The 15344-nt window shown below is 40.6% G+C and overlaps 1 protein-coding gene and 1 pseudogene across 2 annotated transcripts in view; both read right to left on the bottom strand.

Moving 5' to 3' along the window:
• Positions 1-15344, bottom strand: part of GGACT (gamma-glutamylamine cyclotransferase) — a 49955-nt gene that overhangs the window by 8883 nt on the left and 25728 nt on the right. The window lies entirely within an intron of this gene.
• The window catches only part of LOC123478543 (peptidyl-prolyl cis-trans isomerase A-like), a 30846-nt pseudogene continuing 25672 nt past the window's right edge, over positions 10171-15344 (bottom strand).

The following is a 15344-nucleotide window of genomic DNA, read 5'->3' as shown; positions in this document are numbered from 1 at the left end:
TTAGGCCCATCTATGTTGTCACAAATGGCAAGATTTCATTCTTTCTATGGATGGGTAATATTCCATTGTATATATGTACAATTTTATCAATGGACACTTAGGTTGCTTCCATATTTTAGCTATCATAAATAATGCTGCAATGAACATGGGGGTACATGTACCTTTTTGTATTAGAGTTTTGGATTTCTTCGGCCAAATACCCAGAAGTGGAATTGCTGGGTCATATGGTAGTTCTATTTTTTTTTTTTTTAAGGAATCTCCATACTGTTTTCCAAAGTGGTTACACTAATTTACAATTCCACCAACAGTGCATGAGGGTTCCCTTTCCTCCATATTCTTGCCAACACGTTGTTTGTTGATTTATTGATGACAGCCATTCTGACAGGTTTGGGGGTGATGTCTCACTGTGGTTTTAATTTGCATTTCCCTGATGATAATGATGTTGAGCATCGCTTCATATGTCTATTGACCATCTGTATATATATATTTCTCCTCTTTGGAGAAATGTCTGTTCAGATCCTCTGCCCATTTTTTAAATTGAACTGTTTTTTCTTTTCTTTCTTTCTTTTTTTTTTTTTGGTGTTAAGTTGTATGAGTTCCTTATATATTTTGGATAATAACCCCTTATTGAACATATGATTGGCAACCATCTTCTTCCATTTCATTTTGTTGATGGTTTCCTTTACTGTGCAAAAAACTTTTTAGTTTGATGTAGTTCCATTTGTTTATTTTTTCTTTTGTTTCCCTTGCCTGAGGAGATAGGTAAAAAAAATACTGCTAAGAGCAACGGCACAGATTTTACTGCCCATGTTTTCTTCTAGTAGTTTTGTGGTTTCCAGTGTTATATTTAAGCCTTTAATCCATTTTGAAATTATTCTTGTATGTGTTATAAGGTGATGGTGTAATTTCTTTTTGTCTTTTGCATGTGTCCAATTCTTCCCAACACCATTTATTAAATAGACTGTCTTCACTCCATTGTTAGGTTCTTGCCTCCTTTGTCATAGATTAATTTATCATATAGGCATGGGTTTATTTCTGGTCTGTATATTTTGTTCTATTTATCTATGTGTCTGTTTTTATACCAGTACCTTGCTGTTTTGGTTACTATAACCTTGTAATTTAGTACTTTGATACCTCCAACTTTGTTCTTTGTTTTCAAGATTGCTGTTCATGGTCTTTTGTGGTTTCATATTAATTTAGGATTATTTACTCCAGTTCTGTGAAAAATGCCATTGGAATTTTCATAGAAATTGCACTGAATTGCTTTGGCTAGTCTGGACATTTTAACAATGTTAATGCTTCCTACCCACCATGAGCACAGTTTATGCTTCCACTTATTTGTATCTTTTTCAATGTCTTACATTTTTCTGAGTACAGGTATTTTACTTCTTTGGTTAAATTTATTCCTAGCTGGGGTTGGGTTTTTTTTTTTTTTTGCAATTGTAAATGGGATTGCTTTCTTGATTTCTCTTGCTGATAGTTTGTTACTGGTGTATAAAAATACAACTGGTTTCTGAATTTTAATTTTGTATACTGCTACTTTACTGAATACATTTATTAGTTTTAATAGCTTTTTTGGTGGATTCTTTAGGGTTCTGTATATATAGTATCATGTCATCTGCTACCCCAGCTTTTTATCATTCCATTTGCATGAAACATCCTTTTCCACCCCTTTACTTTCAGTCTGTGTGTTTTTCAATCTGAAGTGGTCTCTAATAGGCAGTATATGTACGGGTCTTGTTTTTTTATCCATTCAGCCACCCTTTGTCTTTTGATTGGAGCATTTAGTCCATTTGCATTTAAAGTAAGTATTGATTGGTATATAGTTATTGCCATTTTATTGTTTTCTGACTGTTTTTGTAGTTCTGTTTCTATTGTATTCACTTGCTGTCTTTTGCACGTTGATGACTTTCTGTAGTGTCATGTTTGGATTCCTTTCTATTTACTTCTTGTATATCTATTGTAGATTTTTGATTTGTTGTTACCATGTGCTTTGCATATACCAAGGTATGTTTATAGCAGTGTATTTTCAACTGTCTGCCCTTTGGGTGTGTCTTTTGTGGAGGTGGTTGGGTGGTGCTCTGGTGTGGCCTGGAACCTGTCACCAGGTGCGTTGGTCTTGGACACTCTTGGGAGGGGATCTGTTGCAAGCCAAGGTCAGCCTCCACTTATGCCCTATTTGGGCAACGAGTGGCATGCCGCTTGTGCTGGGCTTAGAAGCACTTGGTAGATGGTATGCTGCAAACCCAAACCAGCTGGGCACCACGACGATGTGAGTTAAGGCCAGCCACAACTTGTGCTGGGTTTGTGGACACTTAGTTGACTCTACATTCTAAGCCAAGACTGGCTGCAGTTTATCACAGACTTGGGGCCACCTGATGGGAGTTACAATGCAAGCTGAGTCCAGTCAGCATTTGTGCAGGGCTTAAGGCCCTTTGAAAGAGTTTAGGAAAGTCCACGCCAAGGCAGTCCCCTTGTGTGGAAAAGCCTGTGGAGGTGGCTCAGCCCAGGCACATGAGATGTGGGAGCCATATCTGAGGGAATCATCAGGGAAGGGAGAACAGTGTTGGCCAGGTTAATGGGAAAGCTCAGATTTGGTACCCACCTGCACCTGTGAGGCTCTGTGGGGAAAGGGCTCAACAAAGGAGCAATGATGCCGGCCAGTGCTTCTGTCCCTGGAGAGAGTTGACCTGAGCCCTGCCTCTCTAGTTCTCACTCTGAAGGTAACTGGTTCAGTTCCCCTCTGTATGTCCCTGGTGCTTTTTGAGCAGTGCCCCCACACTGGGTGTTTGTGAGACAGTGACCTGCTGTGCTGGCCTCTTAAGAGAAACACCTGAGATTCCAGCAGCCCTCAATCTCACTCAGTTACAATCCCTGCTGGTTTTCAGAGGCAGACATAATGGGGACTCCTCTTCCTGGCACTGGTGTCCCAGGCTGGGGAGCTGGGTGTAAGACTAAGACCTCTTGCTCCTCAGGGGGAACCTTTACCGCTGGGCTATTCCTCCTGATTCTCAATTGCCACATGTGGGTGTGGAACCTGCCTGTTCCTTTTCTCCAAGCCCCCTACCAGTCTCATCAAGGCTTCTTCTTTATATCCTTAGTTATGGGACTTCTGTTTATGGGACTTCAGGTGGTTCACAACAATGGTGCTTTATAATATAGTTGTAATTTTGATGTGGTCGTGGGAGGAGGCGAGCACAGCATTTCCCTACTTCACCATCTTAACCTTTTTAAAGGGTACACCTCATTAATTTTAAGTACATTCACATTGTTACACAACCATCAGCACCATCCATCTCCAGAACTTTTCACCTGAAAACTGAAACTCTGTACCCATTAAATAGTAACTCCCCAATTCCCCTTCCCAAGCTCACCCATGCTACTTTCTCTTTCTATGAGTTTGACTACTTTGGTGTATCATAAAAGTAGTATCATAGAGTAATTTGTCTTTTTTTTAAAGTATATTTTATTCATTATGCTATTACAGTTGTCTCAATTTTTTTCTCCCCTTTCTCCCCCTCTGCTCTGCATCCCCTCACCCTCCAGCATTCTCCCCGCCTTAGTTTATGTCCATGGGTCATACATATAGGTTCTTTGGCTTCTCCATTTCCTATATTATTCTTAACCTCTCCCTGTCTATTTTATGCCTACCAATTATGCTTCTTATTCCCTTACCTTCCCTGCCCCATTCTCATCCTCCTATCCCCACTGATAACCCTTCATGTGATCTCCATTTCTCTGATTCTGTTCCTGTTCTAGTTGTTTGCTTAGTTTTTGTTTTTGTTTCTTAGGTTCAGTTGTTGATAGTTATGAGTTTGTTCTCATTTTATTGTTCATAGTTTTTGATCTTCTTCTTTTCTTAGATAAGTCCCTTTAACATTTCATATTATAAGGGCTTCATGATGATGAACTCCTTTAACCTAACCTTATCTGGGAAGCACTTTATCTGCCCTTCCATTCTAAATGCTAGCTTTGCTGGATAGAGTAATCTTGGATGTAGGTCCTTGCCTTTCATGACTTCAAATACTTCTTTCCAGCCCCTTCTTGCCTGCAAGGTTTCTTTTGAGAAATCAGCTGACAGTCTCATGGTAACTCCTTTGTAGGTAACTGTCTCCTTTTCTCTTGCTGCTTTTCACATTTTCTCCTTACCTTTAATTTTAGGTAACTTAGTTATGATGTGCCTTAGTGTGTTCCTCCTTGGGTCCAATTTCCTTGGGACTCTGTGGGCTTCCTGGACTTCCTGGAAGTCTATTTCCTTTGCCAGATTGCGGAGGTTTTCCTTCATTATTTGTTCAGATCAGTTTTCAATTTCTTGCTCTTGTTCTTCTCCTTCTGGCACCCCTATGATTTGGATATTGGAGCACTTAAAGTTGTCCCATAGATTCCTAAGCCTCTCATTTTTTTGGAATTCTTGTTTCTTCATTCTGTGTCAGTTGGATGTTTATTTCTTCCTTTTCTTCCAAATTGTTAATTTGAGCCCTGGTTTCTTTCCCTTCACTGTTGGTTCCCTGTATATTTTGCTTTCTTTAATTTTGTGTAGCCTTCATTTCTTCCTTCGTTTTGCGACTGAGCTCAATGAATTCTGTGAGCATCCTCATTTACCAGTGTTTTGAACTCCACATTAGATAGTTATGTTGTCTATCTCCTTGTCACTTAGATCTTTTTCTGGGGTTTTGATCTGTTCTTTCATCTGGGCCAAATTTCTTTGTCCTGGTGCACCTGTTATGTTGTGCGGGGGCAGAGCCTTAGGTATTCAGCAGGGTAGGGCAACCCTCTTTGCTGCACTATGGTGTTGTCTGTGGGGGAGAGGTCAGAGAGGGAACAATGCTGCTTGCTTGCTCAGCTCTAACCGCACTTTCCAACAAACTCTCCTGTGAGACTGGGAGTTTCTCCCGCTGTTGCAACCCCCACATTATTTTACTGCTAGAGGTTTTGAGTCTTTTAGTTTCCATTCAGCCAGCCCTGCCTTGCTCTGGTGGTCCACTGCCTTGCCTCGTGTCCTCTCCATTCAGCTTCCCATCTCCACCTCTCCTACCAGTCTGGATGAATATTTCTTTAAATCCTTGGTTGTCGGAGTTCCATGCAGTTTGATTCTCTGGCACTTCTGGTTGTTTATTTTTTTTAAATTGGTTGTTATCCTTCTTTTGGTTGTGCAAGGAAGTGAAGCATTTTAACCTACTCCTCCATGTTGGCCAGAACTCCGTATTTGTCTTTTTCGTGACTGGCTTATTTCATTTAGTATAATGTTTTCAAGGTTCATCCATGTTGTAGGATGTGACAGAATTTCTTTCCTAAGTTACTTAAGGCTGTGTAATATTTCATTCTTTTTGTATACCACATTTTGTATACCATCCATCAGTGGACACTTGGATTGTTTTCAACTATTACAAATAGTGCTGCTATGAACATGAATGTACAAATACATCTTTAAGCCCCAGCTTTCAATTCCTCTGGGTAATGCTAGATCATATGGTGTTTCTATGTTTGTTTAAGTTTTTGAGGAACCACTATACTGTTTTCCATAGTGGCAGCACCATTTTATAGTCCCACCTACAGTGCACAGGGTCCCAATTTCTCAACATCCTTGCCAGCACTTATTTTCTCTTTTGTTTTACTTTTTTTGATAAGATAATGGCCATCCTCAGTGGTGTGGGGTGGTAGCACCTCATTGTGGTTTTGCTTAGCATTTCCATAATGATTAGTGATACTGAGTATCTATCTGTTCATATGCTTTTTGGCCATTTGCACATCTATCTTGGAGAACTGTCTATTCAAGTCCTTTGCCTATTTTTAATTAGATTATTTTTCACTTTTGGGTTTTAGGTGTTTTCTGTATCTTCTATATATTAACTTCTTATCATATATGATATGCAAGTGTTTTTTTCCCCATTCCATAGGTTGCCATTTTACTCTTGATTTACATCATTTGATGCATGGAAGTTTTTAATTTTGATGTCATCTGATTTATTTTTAACTTGTTGCCTATGATTTTGGTATCACATCTAAAAAATCATTGCCAAATCCAATGTCATGAAGCTTTTGCCCTATGTTTTTTCCTAAGCTTTATAGTTTAGCTTTTAGATTTAGGTCTTTGATCCATTTTGAATTAATTTTTGTATATGATATAATGTAAGGGTCCAACTTCCTTCATTTGCATGTGGATATCCAGTTTCTCAATTATTGAAAAGACTGTCTTTTCCTCATAGGCCTTGGCACCTTAATCAAAAATCACTTGACAGTTTTCCAAGGGTTTATTTCCAGGCTGTCTTATTTTAGTTTATATTTGTCTTTATGTCAGTACTTCATTGTTTCAGTTGCTGTAGTTTTGTGATAAGTTTTGAAATTAGGGAGTATGAGATCTCCAACTTTGCTATCCATTTTCAAGATTGCTTTGTTTATTTGGGGTCATTTGAACTTCAGGATGGATTTTTCTGTTTGTGCAAAAAAAATAAAAGTGGAGTTGAGGATTTTGGTAAGAGTTGATAATATAATCAACTGATCCATAATCATGAGATGCCATTCCATTCATTTAATTTCTTTCAGCAATGTTTTATAGTTTTTAGAGTATAAAAACTAGTCTTTTACCTCCTTGGTTAAGTTTACTCCTAAACATTTTATTTTTTCAGATTGTTCATTGTTAATATGTAGAAATGCAACTGATATTTGTGTACTGATTTTGTATCCTGCACCTTTGCTGAATTCATTTATTAGTTCTAATAGCTTATTTGTGGACATACTAGTGTATCTACATGTCAGATTGTGTGAACAGAGATAATTTCACTTCCTTTCCTATTTGGATGTCTTTTATTCCTTTTCTTGCCTGATTTTCCAGGCATAACTTCTAGTACTATGTTGGATAAAAGTGGTAAAAGCAAACATCCTTGTCTTGTTCTTGATCTTGTAAGAAAAGTTTTTCTCTCATGAGTAGGTTGTTAGCTGTGGGCTTTTTTCATATGGCTTACTTTAAGTGTTTTTACCATGAAATGGTGTTGAATTTGTCATATTTTTTTTCTGTATCTATTGTGATTGTGTGGTGAATGCAGTGTATTACATTGATTTTCCTATTTTGAACCATCCTTGCATTCCAGGCATCAATCCCAGTGGTCATGGTATATAATCCTTTTAATGTGTTGTTAAATTCTGTTGCTAGTATCTTGTTTAGAATATTTGCATCAATCTTTATCAGGGATACGGAGTCCACAGTTTCCTTATAGTGTCTTTGTCTGGTTTTGGTATCAGGGTAATGCTGACCTCATTGAAAGAATTTGGAAGTACTCCCTCCTCTTCAATTTTTGGGAAGAATTTGAAGAGGATTGGTGTTCTCTTTACATGTTGGCAGAATTCACCAATGAAGCCATTTGATTCTGGGGTTTTCTGCCTTGGGAGGTTTTTGATTACTGAGTCAATCTCCTCACTAGTTATAGGTCTGTTTTGACTTTCTGTTTCAAAATGATTCAGTCTTGATAGTTTGGGTGTTTACAGAAATGTATCCCTTTCATCTAGGTTATCCAATTTTTTGGCATTCAGTTGTTCATTGTACTCTTTTATAATCCTTTTTATTTCTGTAAAATGGACTGTAAGTCCCTGCTTTCATTTCTGATTTTAGTTATTTGTATCTTCTCTATTTTTATCTAGGTTAATCTAGTTAAAAGTTTGCTAATTTTGTTGATATTTTCAAAGAACCAAATCTTGGTTTTGTTGATTTTCTCTATTGTTCATATTGTTCATCTCTGCTCTAATATTTATTATTTTCTTCCTCTGCTAGCTTTGGGTTTAGTCTTTTTTTTTTTTCTTTTTCCCTTTTTTGAGTTCCATATCTCCCTATAATCCGGTTCTTTGTCTGTCATATTCATCCAATTTTCAGGGGCAACTATGAGTGTCACAACCAACATAACATGTGGAAAGTATATTATGTTGGTCACATCCTCTCAGAATTAAAGCCAGGCTAACTCTAAATATGCCTGTGATTCAGAACGGGAGCACATCAGGACCCTCCTGATTTAGCATGTCCCTAGGCTAGGCTGTACAGGGTGGCACTGCCAATGCAGAAGGGGATGCTAACTTCCAAGGCTCATATATTACTGTGTCTTCCACCCTGTCCCCTTCTGCCATGCCATTCCTTCTATGGCATTGGATTACAGTTAGAGTCTTAGATAAAATGCAAGAATTTGGTTTAATAAATAATGATAGAAATAACTGTAGGTGAGCCATCTGGGCTTTTCTAGAGCAAACTGAAGAATGCCCTTCAGACTTCCAGCCAAGATGGAGGCGTAGGTAGACACACTGTGCCTCCTCACACAACCAAAAGAAGGACAACAACAATTTAAAAACAAAAAACAACCAGAACTGACAGAAAATCGAACTGTATGGAAGTCCAGCAACCAAGGAGATAAAGAAGAAACATTCATCCAGACCGTTAGGAGGGGCGGAGATGGGCAACCGGGGTGGAGAGGACTTGCAGCAAGGCAACGGCTGGTGGACCCAGCAAGGTGGCGGATTGTGGAACAGGGCAGGCCAGGCTGCAGCTAGCAGACCCTACAAGGTGGTGAGTGGCGGACCCTGCAGGGCCCCACATTCGCACATAGATAAATGGCAGGGGAGCGAAACAGACCACACAACCCAGGGCTCCAGCGCAGGGAAATAAATCCTCAAACCTCTGATTGAAAATACCTGTGGGGGTTGAGGCAGCAGCAGGAGAAACTCCCAGCCTCACAGGAGAGTATGTTGGAGAGACCCACAGGGGCCTAGAACGTACACAAGCCCACTCACTCGGGAATGAGCACCAGAAGGGCCCAATTTGATTGTGGGTAGTGGAGGGAGTGACTGAAAACTGGCAGAGAGTGGAGCAAGTGCCACTGCTCCCTCTCGGCCCCTCCCCCACATACAGTGTCACAACACAGCAACCTGCCGTTACCCTACCCTGGTGGACACCTAAGGCTCCGCCCCTTTACTTAACAGGAGTGCCGAGACAAAAAAAATGGCCCAAATGAAAGAACAGATCAAAGCTCCAGAAAAAACAACTAAGCAATGAAGAGATAGCCAACCTATCAGATGAACAGTTCAAAACACTGGTAATCAGGAAGCTCACAGAATTGGTTGAATTTGGTCACATATTACATGAAAAAATGAAGGCTATGCTAAGAGAAACAAAGGAAAATGTACAGGGAACCAATCGTGATGGGAAGGAACTGGGACTCAAATCAACAATGTGGACCAGAAGGAAGAAAGAAACATCCAACCATAAAGGAATGAAGAAACAAGAATTCAAAAAAATGAGGCGAGGCTTAGGAAACTCCAGGACATCTTGAAACGTTCCAACATCCAAATTATAGGGGTGCTAGAAGGAGAAGAACAAGAGCAAGAAATTGAAAACTTATTTGAACAAATAATGAAGGAGAACTTCCCCAATCTGGCAAAGGAAATAGACTTCCAGGAAGTCCAGAAAGCTCAGAGTCCCAAGGAAGCTGGACCCAAGGAGGAACACACCAAGGCACATCATCATTACATTACCCAAGATTAAAGATAAGGAGAGAATCTTAGAATCTGCAAGAGAAAAGGACAGAGTTACCTACAAAGGACTTCCCATAAGACTGTCAGCTGATTTCTCCAAAGAGACCTTACAGGCAAGAAGGGACTGGCAAGAAGTATTCCAAGTCATGAAAGGCAAGCACCTACATTCAAGATTACTCTATCCAGCAAAGCTATCATTTAGAATGGAAGGGCAGATAAAGTGCTTCTCAGATAAGGTCAAGCTAAAGGAGTTCATCATCACCAAGCCCTTATTATATGAAATGTTAAAGGGATTTATCTAAGAAAAAGAAAATAAAAAATGTGAACAGTAAAATGACAGCAAACTCACAGTTATTAACAACTGAACCTAAAACAAAAACAAAAGCAAACAACTGGAACAGGAACAGAACCACAGAAATGGAGACCACATGGAGGGTTATCAACAGGGGAGTGGGAGGGGGAAAGAGGGGGGAAAGGTACAGAGAATAAGTAGCATAAATGGTAGGTAGAAAATAGACAGGGGGAGGGTAAGAATAGTATAGGAAATGTAGAAGCCAAAGAATTTATATGTATGACCCATGGACATGAACTATAGGGGTGGAATGGGGGAGGGAGGGGGTGGGCAGGATGGAGTGGAGTGAAGGGGGGGAAATGGGACAACTGTAATAGCATAATCAATAAATATATTTAAAAAAAAATAATGACCTTCAATAATGGTTCCATCGGTGATTTAATGTGAAGTACATGTTCCCAGGTAGTTCTGTTGTAGGACACTGATAATCAGGCAGGAGTACCGCAGTGTTTTATAGATGGACATTTAAATACACAATGCTCGACAAGTGTGAAACATGGCACAATGACACGCCTAAGTCAAATTCTCATCTCCAGCACTTACTTAGCAACTATGAGTCTTTGGGAAAGTTATGTAAACTCTCTGAGCTTCTGTTCCTGCAATTTATTTTTATTTTTATTTTTGTTTAGTTTTTATTTCATAATCATAAACTTAACTCTGCAAAACAGCTACATTTGAAAGGGGTAGGGAAAACATGGAACCCAATGAACTGTGGTGAGAGATTATAGGACATTCCAAGCAGATGGGGGTGAAGGGGTGCTCTCCTGGGCTACAGAAGGAATGGTCTGGTGGTTAAGATAAAATATAAGTCAAATGTATTAGAGTTGTCCACAGTCAGCAATGGTGATCTTCTTGTTGGCCCTGCCATTCCTGGACCGGTAGCTCTCCATGGCTGTCACAATATCCATGCCGTCTTTCACCTGGCCGAAGACCACATACTTGCTGTTCAGCCACTCGGTCTTAGTGCAGATGAAAAACTGGGAACCGTTTGTGTTGGGTCCAGCATTTGAAATGGACAAGGTGCAGGACCTGTGTGCTTCAGGACAAAATTCTCATCATCAAATTTCTCCCCGTAGATGGACTTGCCACCTCTGCCGTTGTGGCATGTGAAGTCACCACCCTGGCACATAAAACCTGGAAAAATTCTGTGAAAGCAGGAGCCTTTATAACCAAATCCTTTCTCCCCAGTGCTCAGAGCATGAAAGCATTCTGCTGTCTTTGGAACTTTGTCTGCAAACAGCTTGAAGGAGATGTGGTCCAAAGGCTCACTGTCAGCAGCGATGTTGAAGAACATGGTGGGGTTGACCATGGCCAGGCATGGGAAGGTCTGAGGAGGGGGGTCTGCAAGGCCTGAGGCCTGTTCCTGCTATTTAAAACTGGGTTCATCCTATCTCCCTAACAGCTAATCCCTATTGACGCTTACTGTGGGCCAGGCCTCAGCACCCAGTGAATACTTATTCCCTCTTCCTCTTGACCTTGTTGCCTCCTAAGTTCTCTACCCCAACTACTTCCTTTAGCAAGAGCATATGTGCTAGATTGTATTTTTCTTATGAAGCCCATTAAAAATAAAACAAAAAGGAATATTCTACATAATAAATGGGAGGTGGAATCAAGCTGTATCAAGTATTGGTTGTGGTCTTAATGATTTTTCAAAGCCAAGAATATCTGGGAAGATGATATTACATAGAAATGATCATGGTTAGGCCATAGGATGTTAATTATGACTACAGAAAATCAGTTCAGTAACTTTCTTCTTACAGAAGATGACAGCTTATTTCCATAAAAGAAAACCTGGCAATAAAAATTAAACTCCTTTTCTAGGAAATAATAATGACCAAAATATAATTTTATACATTTTATCTGTGAAATTGTATCCTTTATATTAGTTTGAGAATAGTTACTTATATAATAAAAAAGAAACTTAACATTCTGCATTTCTGGCTCCTTTCACAAGAAAAACACCATCACCCTTCTGATTGTGTTTTGAACACACACAGATCCTTCAGGAAGAAACTTACCCCTGTGGGGATTGGGAAAGGATCAGTGTTAAGCACTGAAACAAGCAATTAATTCCCATTAGAGGATTAAGTTCACTCAAGTTCGCTTTGAGTCAGAAAAACAAACTGAATAAAATCATGTACAACCAAGAGGCTACTTGTCAAAGTTAATAAATTAGAGAATAGAGGGGCAAGCTGGAATGCACGGAAGCTGAGCAGCCACATGAAGCACTAGCAAGGAAACAGGTGGGGTTCTGTATTCATGGGACAATATCCACCATTCTCAAGATGCTTTAGAAACATGGGAGGTAGGGTAGGTACAGTGTCTGCCATATGGTACTGTCCTTGCTCTAATAGATGTAGTCCATGTAAAGAAGTCTAAAAGCATTTTCCCCCCTGTTATGTCACCTTCTCTATGCATGATTTCCCTATAGTACCTTATCATTAAGACATGCGAGATATTAACATTCAATTTAGTGAATTTTACTTTTTGGGTTTTAGAACTGATTCTAAATGAATTCAAGCAGCAGCTCTATAAACAACTTTACCAACCTATAAAGTACTGAGTGGGAGACCACTGCTGTGGCCAGGTCTTGGGAATCAAAAGGCTTAAAAGCCAAACCCTTTCTCACACCAGGCTGGTCTGGAATAATGTGGACATCCAGGGGTCAGCACAGAGGTGGGACAGGCTCAGATCTAAAATTAAGTTTCACTTCAGCAAAATTTGGCTAGTTTAACATTGTCAATATTTAAGAAAACAAAAACACTCATGAAAATGTCCATCTGGCCTGGCACTGCTTGAAATGCCTCTGTCACTTATTCAGCAGTTTTCTTTCTTGAAACACAGTCCATCTATAGTTTCATATTTCATCACTTAAGCAGAAATCAAAAATGATCACGAGTGCTTCGCATAATTGTTAGATTTTTCCTGCTCAATATTTTTTCTTAGCCACCTGGTGGTAAGAGTGTAAAAGGCAGGATTTAATTTAAGAGTTTATTATGCTAGTTTACAAATTAGAAATACACATATGCCTGGACCACATTTAGAAACACACACACCAGGTGACCAAACAAAAAAAGGGCTAGTATTTAACTCTTCTTAAATCAATCTTCAAAAGGATTTAAATGGACACCAGCTTCTACCATAAAAACACCCTTTAAAAAAAAGGTATCTTCATAAAATATTCATCCTGTATGTATTGAAATTTAATGATATGAAGAAATGTTAGTAAAAGCTGTGTGTCATCACTTCAAACTGTTTTCTCCAAGCAGTAAAACGTCAAGCTACTAGTAATGCTTACTGCCTATTGTCAAGTCAAGACTGTGTTAGAGAAGACAGGTATAACGACTGGATTGGAGTTGCATGAAATTAAGGCCTCTGAGGAGCCCACTCTTCCACTCATCACTGGCCGGAGAATGAACTGTTTCAGAATCAGAAACGCCTGTCCCAAAGAACAGCCAGGGAAGCTCCCTCTTATCTGTCATTCCATTTGCTATATAAATTAGCTTTCATCCTTCAATGTCTTATGTCAAAGTCAGCTCCAGCAGAATCATGGCTCCACCAAATTTGTGAGGGGCACCTGTCACAAATGAGAAGTAGTTTCACAACTGCTTCCCTGGTCCTCACGTGGCAACAGTGGGCAGGGGCCTTTAGCAGATGTAGATATTACTAAATGAGGTCAAATCTTAAAAAAAGCATATAGGATGTTGTCCGTGACTGCTCTAAAGATAATTTTTCTTATTTTACAGAAACCTTCTCACATCTCAGTCAACTATCATTTCTCTCCCTTCCTAGTGTAACATTATTTTCCCTTGAGAAAATGCCTGGGTATCTGATATAGTTACACATTAATTCTTCAGAAGTTTCTTAGAACTGTAGGAAACAGGTGAAAAAACAAAATGCCTTGAACTTTACACTGGAGCTCAGCTTGCAAGCACGAAGCACTTTAGGGTCATGTCACTCTCCCCTTAGAGTGGCTGGAGGGCGATGGGCCAGGGAGGGCTCAACGCATCCTGTGGGCGCTTTGATGCTTTCAATCTCTTGCTTGCTAGTTTCTTTATAGCAATGACAAGGGCTTCCTGCCCAGCCAACCCGGCTGAATACCCCGGAAAGTTTATGGCAAAACACCTTTCTTACATTAACTAAACAGCTTGGGTGAAATGGCGGCACCTTTGAAATCAAGACGTTAGGGTCTCCACTCCCAGTCACTCCCTCAAACTCTGGACCTTCATGGGACCCTGCACACAAGTCAGCGTTTTATAGTCTCTGAAGCTCTGAATGCTCCCTCAGCAACCATTCTGTGGGTTCTTATTCTTTAGCGATGACAAAGACTTTTAAAAAGAAAAATTTTTAATGCCACACCATTTTAATAACTATTGTGTTACTGTTTTAAAAACGGTGACAGACAAGGGAGATGACCATCCCCCAGGCGGACTCTAAAAGTCTGGAAAGGAACAGCAGGAAAATCCCCAAACACGAGTCAGGGGAAGGGTTTTATGGAAATGGAGGCTGATGAATTGCCCAGGCCTGCCAGGGCCACTGCCCTAAATACCAGGCACAGCTGGGAGTGAAGGTGCTACCAGCCCCCACAGTTCCCAGCAGGAGGCACAGAAAGCTCAGGAAAGGCCTGGAACCTCCAGCCAGAGTAGAGTGCAGTGGAGACAGCTGGGGTCTGATAGCAGGTCTGAGATGCAGAGAGAAGGTGCCAAGAGCTATCACCTCAAAGCACCTACCTGCCCTGTGGGCATGGCTTCAGAAACAGGCCTTTACCTGTGGGCCCACCTGTGGCTCAGAGGGGAAAATATAAGTAATGCTGGCCACCACGATGGAGAGCATTTATTGTGTGTCTGACCCATGGTGAATACTTCACTTACATTTTCAAGTTAACACAACTCAGAGATCTCACTCCCTAGCTTCTCCCAATTTTATAGATGGGGAAAATGAGAGATGAAGTGACTGACCTCCATGGGTTCCCCAGTTAAAGGCAACAGGGCAGATGTGTCTGCCTTCACATCTTCCTGCCCTACAAAGGCTCTTCCTCAGTTCTATGAAGAGGGTGTTCCTCTCATTCCCTCCCACCCGAAACTGCAGAACAGGAACAGCTTCCAGCCACCAGAGGGCCTCTGGCAGTTGGCTTGGGCCACTGCCTCACACCAGGTTCCATGTATATCTTTACCTAGAAGGCACCCACAGGCACTTACTGAGCACTGAACCAATACCAGTGCAGTCAGTTTGGGGAATCAACACTCAAAAGCAGCCACCATCCTGGAATTCTTAATAATTTTATCTCAACTTGCGTAAGTGAAGCCTGACGGGAGACTAGAGCATATTCTAGTGAGCAGGGGCGGTCCGTGCAGCCCCACAGGCAGACACCACTCTCAGTGCACTAGAAGCATGGAACCCTGGTGGACCCATGACGGATGGGATTCGGTGAGACTAGAAGTGAGGGCAAGGTGACGTGTTACATGTATGACTTTGCCAGCCA

The sequence above is a fragment of the Desmodus rotundus genome, chromosome 13 (assembly GCF_022682495.2).
Source record: "Desmodus rotundus isolate HL8 chromosome 13, HLdesRot8A.1, whole genome shotgun sequence".
Taxonomy (NCBI): Eukaryota; Metazoa; Chordata; class Mammalia; order Chiroptera; family Phyllostomidae; genus Desmodus; species Desmodus rotundus.
The sequence above is the reverse complement of the archived record's forward strand: the minus strand, read 5'-3'. Positions and strand labels throughout refer to the sequence as shown.